Source organism: Spea bombifrons, chromosome 12 (assembly GCF_027358695.1).
Source record: "Spea bombifrons isolate aSpeBom1 chromosome 12, aSpeBom1.2.pri, whole genome shotgun sequence".
Taxonomy (NCBI): Eukaryota; Metazoa; Chordata; class Amphibia; order Anura; family Pelobatidae; genus Spea; species Spea bombifrons.
Genome location: NC_071098.1, coordinates 12,347,501 through 12,357,206, shown reverse-complemented (window position 1 = coordinate 12,357,206; position 9,706 = coordinate 12,347,501). Strand labels below are relative to the sequence as shown.

The 9,706-nt window shown below is 36.8% G+C and overlaps 1 protein-coding gene across 1 annotated transcript in view; it reads left to right on the top strand.

The window, feature by feature from the left end:
* Positions 1-239: 239 nt before the first annotated feature.
* DRD2 (dopamine receptor D2) overlaps positions 240-9,706 on the top strand; it is a 111,687-nt gene continuing 102,220 nt past the window's right edge. The window contains exon 1 of the mRNA XM_053451689.1: positions 240-743. The gene's annotated coding sequence lies outside the window, so the exon portion shown is untranslated. The remainder of the gene's footprint in view (positions 744-9,706) is intronic.

Sequence of the window (9,706 nt, the reverse complement as noted above, 5' to 3'; positions counted from 1 at the left end):
CAGCACTTCATATACACCAGCAGTCTATCAACTGCTTACAGAAGCTGTTGGTTTCTGGAGCAACAACCTGCCCTGGAGAAGCACAAAAGAGAATCATCAACCAGATGTATGTGAAGGCAGAAGATACCCGTGGTGTACTGTAAGCAACAGGGAGGTCTCATATATATATATCTACATATATCTACATATACAACCAGCTTCAGCTCTTTTGTCAACGCAGCTGCGCTAAATGTGGATTTATTGTGTGTGTTTGTTAGCTGAAAAACTTTGATGAGCTGCCCTGAGAGAGCTCAGCCACAGGGAGCAAGTTGTTGGTAGATTCCAAGATACTTAATGCCTAGTTAGGGGAGGCAGTGAATTGCAGTGCAGACACAGTGAACGAGTATCTCTTTATAGTAAGGAGAAGCAGCAGCAGCTTGGAAACCCATGGACTCCTTGAACTGCCTTTGATGGCCAACCTCAAACTGAGAAGTCAGTTGTTCGTATCTGGACCCACTGTCACATCTTGCCAGTTCCCTGAATTATTGATGACTCCTGAACACATGATGAGAAGAAGCTGTCAAAGTTAAACTGGCTGTTCTTCAGTTATCTCTTTTGTAAGAGTGCAGCATTTGTTCCTTAGCTTGCACATATCGATCATGGAAAATCCTTAGACAAGCTTGTAGTTAAAGAACGAGGAAGAGTGTGGATCTATCAGCCCCCATACCCTCTGCATCATTTAAGCAAAGGCTTATGGCTTGAAGGTAAGTACATCTCTTTTTATCTTAAATAGCTTGCTCTGCAGGCTTATTGCTCTGCAAATACAAACATTCAAGAAACTATCCTCATTTTTGTCCACTGTTAATGTTTGATGACATTCCACTCTATCCCCTTAGGCTGCCCCTAAACTAACATTCAAATTAAACTCATCTGTTATTTACACTCAAATTCAACAACCCAAGACATGCTGTATGTGAATCATTGTATCAAAGTCTACTATATTAAAAGCAAAATGATTCAGTTGCTCAACAGTAACTAATCTGCTGTAAAAACATTGTTAGAACTGCATGTCATTGTGTCTGAACATACTGCACATGATATACAACATATGGAAGATGCTACAGCAGTATATAACTGGGGCTGTGAACCTTTTTTAAAGCACATGCATGGTATATCAGGATTGAACGTAGGTGTTGAATGTCTCCAGTTCACAATCAGAGGCTATGTACAATCATTCAATTGATTGCAGTTTTGATCATAATTCTCTGCGACAGGCTTGTCTGTCCCCAGGACAATCCTTTTTTCCCTTAGACGTTAAATCCATATATGTGTATGATTTGGAGCTTGGTGATTGTGGATTTCATCTATAGATGCTGTGTTGCCTAGTGTATTTATATTAAGTCAGTGACCCCTGCTAGGTCAGTAGATGCAGTACTTACAGGAAAGTGGGTACATTATTTCAAACAAGGTAGGGCTATTCCTAAGAGTGACAGCTGTAATCAAGCATGCATTTTATTTATGTTGTAGACCCTGTAAATGGTCACTTTGCCTCCTGGTTTGTGACACTGATCTTGAGCTGTTCACTTCATACTCTATTAAGCTGAATGTATTTAATGCATATAAACCTTGATCTCAAAGCCAATAGTCTACCTGTATGCTTGATACTTTAGGTGTTTTATTATCATCATATATGCAAAAGCTTACTTTTAATTTTTAATACATTTTAAACCCATTGTCAGTAAAGGTCATTGCTGCAAATTATATATGGTGCTCATTTATAAGAGCAGGAGATGAATCTGTGGACTGTACACAAATACACATTGCAAAGAAATGAGCAGAGAACCCTAAAGAAATCATTTCCAGATTGTCTTCCACAGAACTGAAAGGAATTAAATGCTGGGGGTATCATGAGGAATGAGTGAGGACAATATTTTTAAAGAGACAGATTACTTTCCCCTTCTCTACATTAGTGAATACAAACCAGTACACATTTAATCATAATTTTTTTGCCATGCATACCCTGCTTATTTAATATAGAGTGCATTTAATTGGTGGCACCTCTGAAGGCAGCTGGTTGGTTTTCTAAACAACCTCATTTAGTGAAAGCCCCTATGTATTTTTATTTTGGACAAATTATGGGTTGTGGGTTTTTTCTTGAATGCATATTTAGAGAAAACACATAACATTCATTTTAAAAAATTATGAAAAAGGGTACAGATCAATGTTGATCAAATGGTTAAAGAGCAGCACAATTTTTTTCCCAAGCTGAGTGACTGTTGTTTTCCCCACATAACTGGAAGCCTTGGGCTCTGTTTTTATTTGCCCTCATCAACTGCAATGTCTACATTCTATGTAGACCACCCCTTGGCATCAAAAGGAAAGCAGATCATTAGAAAGCACTGCCCATATGTAAACTGTTTTCTACTCCTTTCCTTTCTCCATATGATAAACTATATACTATGTCAGGTGCGCTTCCGTTCTATTTTTTGATGTTTTTTTTTTTAAAGTTTAAGATACAGGTCATTAACACGTTTTCCTTGAGTTTATTTGTTGTTCGCTTACTGCCATACATAATACAGATAAAGTGTTTTTGGAACCTAGTTATAGAGATGAGCGAACTGATTCCATCCAAGGTCACAATAAATATATATTTTTTTTAAACTACACTGTTGCTGTTTTGAGCACTTTGTTTTGGTAACACTGGAAATTGTTAGTGAAGAAGTCCACAATAATTGCTTTTTGTGGTCATAGGTTTTGTTTACTCCATTAAACGTAATATCCCTGACACATAAACAGGTTTCACAATAATTTTCCTAAATACAACCAGTTTCAACTTTTATAATTTAAACATCAACACACACTGGGGGTTTTTTTTTTTGTTTTTTTTTTACATCGACACTGTGGCTGTTAAAAAACTAAGTTTCAAAAGCGATTGTCGGATCTTACATTCATTGTACCAAAAAGACATGAAAAACAAAAAAAAGTCTAATGAATGGGAATGATATCCCTGCTTGGGACTTAAACATGTGTTGAAAAAGTTGGACCTTATGTGAGTTCCTCATACGATGACAGGGGACCAATCAGTGTATCACGTGTATAAATTTAAGGCGAAAGTTCCGCTGATAATAAATGCTGAGTATTGTCCCAAGAATGGGATTGTGCATTTTAATACACACGTTCTAAAAATGAGTTCTGTTTTTCTTTCTGGTGTTAAAACCTTTGTTCTAGACACATTTTATTCTCCTGTATGGGGTCCTACAATGACTAGTAATGACTGCAGTGTTGCTACAGAGCTCATGAGCTGCTTCTTAATTGCGTTTAATTACACTGAGCAGATATGTTGGACGTATTTGAAAATGATCACCAAGTAGGCAAACTAGATTGACCCAAAGGTTCTTATCTGTCATCAAATGTATATTTTCTATGTTTCTATCTCATCTAGTATTCCCACACTCCTATGCCTTCCCCATATGCACACAGTAGTCCATATTTTTATCCATATATTGTATAGATAGTTGAACACCAATTGTGTATCTGGCATATTTATCTTTTCTTTATGTCCCCTCACCAAGTAACATTGTCTGACCCTTGCGCAGTACAGTTATGCTGGCTTTCTAAATAATAACCAATATGTGGGCATTTCAGTACATATTGTGAGGCAACCATGATTAGCTTATTCATCTTAAATCTTTCTAGTAAATCCTGTGGTTTTGCTATTTCAGCATTTCTATTAACAAAGCCAACAACAAGACTATTTAGTAAATACATTAGAGGTTGTGTATAAAAAAAAGTGATTCTGGTGTAGTCTTTAAAAACAAAATGGGTATTGTTGCTATAGCAACGAAAAAACTGGTTCAATCAGCAGGAACATTCCACGGGTTGGTAGTGCGATAAAACCACTTTTCAAACTTAGTCCTCTCTCCCATGACAAATCTATATATCTATCCACCTATCTTCCCATCCAGATACGGGCCTGCGGATCAGATGTACTGTGTAGAATATCAGATATAGCAGCCGGGCCAATATCATGTCTTTCAATGGATTAAAGTTCTGGAAGTACTAGGATATAAATATTTTTTATTAAAAAAAAAATACTAACTTTTCATAGGATGCAAAATGCAGCCTTCTTACATACTGATTGTTTGCTTAAAATAGGATCATTTATATTAAAAAGACACTTATCCACTGATAGACGTGGACATAAGTTTTTCCATTCATGTTAACATTCATGACTTTTTAAAAAACATTTGAAAACCCTTTTGAAAGGAAATCCTTGTAATTATGAAATGCATGTTAATGGAAAACAATGCATATCTGAATGGATTGGGAATTGTGTTTCTCCTTACTATATCTGGTCCGGTGTACCTAACCAATCATGCAGCTATGATGGATGGGTTACATTAATCCTTAAATGTTAAGCCTACATTGGGCAAAACACTCGACACATACTTGATTAACTATGACTGGGGCGAGGAGAAAATTCATGGGTTTCAGTAATTGGGCTTTTATGTGTATAGTCTTCAACAGAACTAAGATGATTCTGTTACTTAAATTTGTTTTAAAGACGGATTTAGCCCTGATAAAATTGTGTCTTAATTATTCCCTTAAACCATCTCTTCTTGTGTAAATCATGTATGTTCAAAGAAGGACTTCCTGGTATGCTTGGGACCCTCAATACCTATATTTTGACACCCGTAGATTTATAGGGTAAAATCAAATACGTCATAATGAACTTTATTATACCCAATGCTAAGATCTGCATGGATCAACTCTGAAATTGGCAGTAAGTAGAGTCTCCCCCCCCATGACACATCTAATAACAGGTTCCTGACCACAATGAGTGATGATAAAACTTGATTAAGAAATTGATTTCCTTCTGTGAGTTTATAGAACCCGCATTCACATGTCCTGGAAAACACATCCGTTATGGCAACCCTTGTAGTAAGGGAGTTGAAAGTTTAGTTAATAAACACTACAGTCTATCATTTCATTATAATGGTTTATTTGATGGCAAATACTATGTTTGCATTAAATACTGATTATACTATTTGCATACAGTTAAATATTCTTCATGCTTTATCAGTATCAAATTGCCTTTGTTTATTTTCAGTTAAATTACCTCTTTTAACTGCTAGTAATTGTGTTTATTTCAGTCTTGCAGCCAAGGAATAAAAGATGCAACATTTTACATAGAACCACAGCAATATGATCTGTTCCCTAAACATATTGATTCATGCACACACCACTAGGTGGCGCATAAACCAAATAGTTGGGGCATTGGAAAAGAGGCGAATCCAGGCCGAAGTGCACTTATTTACCTGCATGGTTTTTTTTTGTTATAGTTGATATAGGACATTTTTCTATCCATGTGTAAAAACGATGAACAGCTGGATACATTTCCTTCCTTTTAAACCAGGGATAAACTGTTTATATACTGGTAGGAGACGTTTACTAAGCTGCAAGAGTTGCTGAGAAACTAAAAACATTAACTCTGTAATTATGTGATTATAATTGAATAACTATTACTCCAAAGTTCCAGTCTGTGAGAGAGAGAGTGTGTGTGTGTGTGTGTGTGTGTGTGTATATACACACACACACACACACACACACACACACACACACATACTTACACACACACACTAGTATTGGGGCCGTCTTCATTAAAATATAGATTTGACATGTAGATGGGAAGTGCCCTTACAATAACACCAACAATTTGTTACAAAGCTTGGTCGTTACGAGAGAGCCCTGTCCACACGCTTACACTATAGAGGAAGCAGGAAGGTGATAGATGAAACAGATGGTGTACAAAGAGAATGGTTATTTGTTGGAAGTGTAATGTTTTGGAGCGGGAAGTTAGATTCTACTTGAGTGAACTGTAAAAATCTAATAAAAATGCAAAGAAAAGACAGAGAAAGTTGGATATGATGTAAATGTGTATCCAAAATCTGCAGTAACTGAAAAAAAAATATATTCATAAGAATGGTTATTAAGGGAAGCCATGATGGGCAGTATTACATGAGGAAGATATGTTTCAGTGATTCCAAGGAGGTTAGAGGTGTGTGAGCCAAGTGGTTGGAGTCGATATTAGGTATATTAACGAATGATTTGGCTGACCTGGGAGATGTTCTAAGTAAGATGGGCCAGAGTTAGGTGAAACATCTGAAGAAGCACAGGGGAGGTGTGATGCAAGATCTGGGATTGATTTATTTGGAGAGCATTATTAAATGTTATGTCACCAATAAGGTACCAAGGGATGTCTTGGGAGATAAATGAAATGAACAAAAAAACCTATGGTATATACAGTAAGCAATTATGAGCTTAAATAGAATGATGAATGAAGCGGCAGGTGAGCAGTTGGAGTATTATAAGATCTTGTATTGTTCTTTCTGTGGCCTCTGAACTGCCTGACAAGGGGATACTTCACGGCATTTCAGATCTTTGGTATATTCTTTTAATTGCTGTTGTGGTTCATCTCCCTAGCTTCTGAAGTCATTAATTGCTCGTTTCAGGAATCTGTTCCATTGAGCAGCCTTTAGTTTGTTAACGTTTTGATTATTATTGGTTATATGAACTGAGTTCTCAGATTAATGTGAGAATCAAGCCCCCTTGGGTACAATTCTTAATGGGATTCAGCGGAACCTCTGACCTTGCCAAGGAAAATATTAAATATACTGACAGATTCCCTGGTTAGGCTTACTCAGGGAATACTAAAGTCTAACTTGGATTAAGCTATTTTTTTTATTTGCGCTTGGTGTCTCACTTGCCACCTACCTATTAGTCAACTGACTGCTAGTTAAGTTCAAAATCATATAAATATGGCAGCACTGAAGGTGTTTTGCTGGTCCAGTACATTCTGATCATTTGAAGGTTTCTGAATCTTTCTATAAATACGAATAGAAATAACATTTCTGTTTGTTTGTTAGATTCTATCTGCTTTCATCTGATTAGCATTATGTAGCAGTTGTAGAAGAACTATGGTAATAATCTCTGATGCTGATAATTAGGAACCCTCTTTTATGAACAACAATGTTACCAATATGGGAGAATGCTTACCGCTAATGCAAACCCAAATAAATAGGTAAATTAAATGCAAGTAATGAAAATTCTGTAAACCGCTAGATATACTTGTTGCAGACTATAGAGAAATATGAAGTACATAGAATGTGCTGAGATAATTATGTATGCATTGTTAGTAGTAATGCACTATAATAGCAATTATAAATTAATTTTCTTGTAAATCCCAAGACTGAACCTCCGTATCTCGTAAAGCTCCGTTAACTACAGTTTCCCATATGCGGGATATGGCGATACGTTTGTAACATGCATAGAGAGCCCAGCCACACGTGTTCTTCATTACGTATAAACGTCAGACTTTTCTTTATTATCATGAAACACCTTGCATTCTGTTGTGACTTCTTAAAAAATAATAAAGGCTTAATATCTCCTAAAAAGAAAAAAAAAACACACACACAGTTTATAATACCCCTCTGCTTCCAGCAAGTTCCCATTAAATAAGCTTTAGCGACTGATGGTTCGGGGCAGACGGGTCCTTCTAAAGAATAATTTATTTATAATGGAATTTTCTGAACCCCAGTGACCTGTTTCAAACATGATAATGGTTTATCAATGCTTAAGTAGCCATGAAGTGGTGGCATTCTTCTAGATCAAGGTGCACTACAGTGCAAAGTGAATGTTGTCCAGCATGAACATATCATAGTGTAATTAGTATTATTCGTTAACATTTTTTTCTTATAGGAAGAATACATTTGGTTGCCTGGCTTGGTTGGCTCACCAAATAGCCGTGATGTGCTCCCTGAGGCAGGGGAACAGTGTCTTAGACCATGTGGTATTCCCATCAATACCTTTTTCATTGTATTGAGGTTTCTTAAGCTACACAAAAGTGTACACAAGCAATTTACCTTTATGTTTATGTTATGGGATCCACATAATTGCAGAATCCTCCCAGTCAATGAAACCATTTAAAACTGCGTAGATGTCGACAAGGTTTATCTGGTTATTGGAACAACGTAATAAACGATTCCAGTGAGATTAAAAATTGCATCAGACAACAATTTCCACATTAATATCTTGTTAGTAATGTAAATGAACATATATTTATACATCAGACAGAGAGTACTATGCATTATACTGGGGTCTGTACATTTTTCAAATAAAAGGCTATTTCAACCAAGTATATTAAAAACGTTACAGCACTCCACACAGACATCCATGAAAACAGACACTGATAAGTGCTAAAAGCAACACGCAAACCCGACAGCCACACATTCAGCCGGTGACAGACATATAATGGCTGACAGCAACTGGCGTTCAACCTGCCAGTTAAACAAGCAAAAATTAACAGTGACTGACAGTCGCATCGCAACACATGCACAAGCTAATCAAGGATAGTATGTATTTCGGAGAGACTGAGCATGAGCTGAGCAGAAAGGAGTCTTTTCTCCCCCTATATTGCTATAAAGCATTTACATTTTAAAATGACTTCATACTAAGCCTTATCGTGGTATGTATAAGCTTTGTGTCCATCTATATGTATGAGGTCTAGGTGTAATTGCTACAGGATTAGTACACTTAGTCTGGTCAGTCCGAGGGCTTAGCCTTACTAAAGGATTTGCTGCCTTGAAGGTAACCATATCTATTGCCGCTGCTCCGTAGACATCATGTTCTAATGGCTGAGTGTTTTGTACTGGAATAGTTGGTTATGCTACAGTCCTGCTGCTAGATGGTATATGGGAAAGTGCTTAGTTTGCTTAGGAACATCTGCGTACTAGACACATGCTCAATCAACCTTATTATTTATTGTTTTATACCGTATAATGCTATCATATTCTGCAGCGCTGTACAATGGGTATCCACACATCAGCTATGTTCCCACTAAAATGAAGAGCACATATGTACACCGACGAGTAACGAGAATGTTTCAGTTCTTAAAGGGACAGTTTAGTGTCCCATGCAGCCTCAATAAAAATGTATCGTAAAGTACTTTAAGGTGCAATGTTCAACCTGTAACATAAATAAAATAACTTACATTTAGGAGACGCTGCATCGCAATGCCTCCTCTGTGGTCTAGTCTCCATGTCCTAGATACACTGCTTGAAGCACCCATTCAGCGGCAGGAAAATACCCTCCACCAAAATCCATGCTTTGTGCACACGCGCAGGAGGTCGCTGGAGCTAACTAGTGGTTGGTATATCACATGTGCGCAGGCAGCAGGGTATGTTTTCGATCAAACACATCTCCTAAACCAAATAGTTTAGGGCGTTGGAAAAGAGTCAAATAAGGGGCTCTGCGGAATTCTTCCATACAATAAGCGACCGCTCACTTATCATTTGGATTAAAGTGCATATGATAGGTAGTGTCACTTTAAAGTATCCACTGTGAACTTGACAAATATGATGCTCAAATGCAAAACTTATTTTTTTAAAATCTGAATCAAGGCATTCATTCAAGTTATATTATTTTAAGGCAGCCTAAACTGTGTTTTTTAAAGGAAAAGTCTAAAATAAATATTCTAGTATTTATACTTTACTATTGAAGATAAAATATTAGATAAAACAAACATTTCTTTAATCATAGAAATGTAGAAAACCATACTGATGGATGAGTGAATGTGTTTTATGATATGTCCTTTAGCTAATGCTAAGTGGCTCAGCTGATTGAATAGCTTACATTCTGCCTCATAACCTTTAACACGTTCCAACCGGGA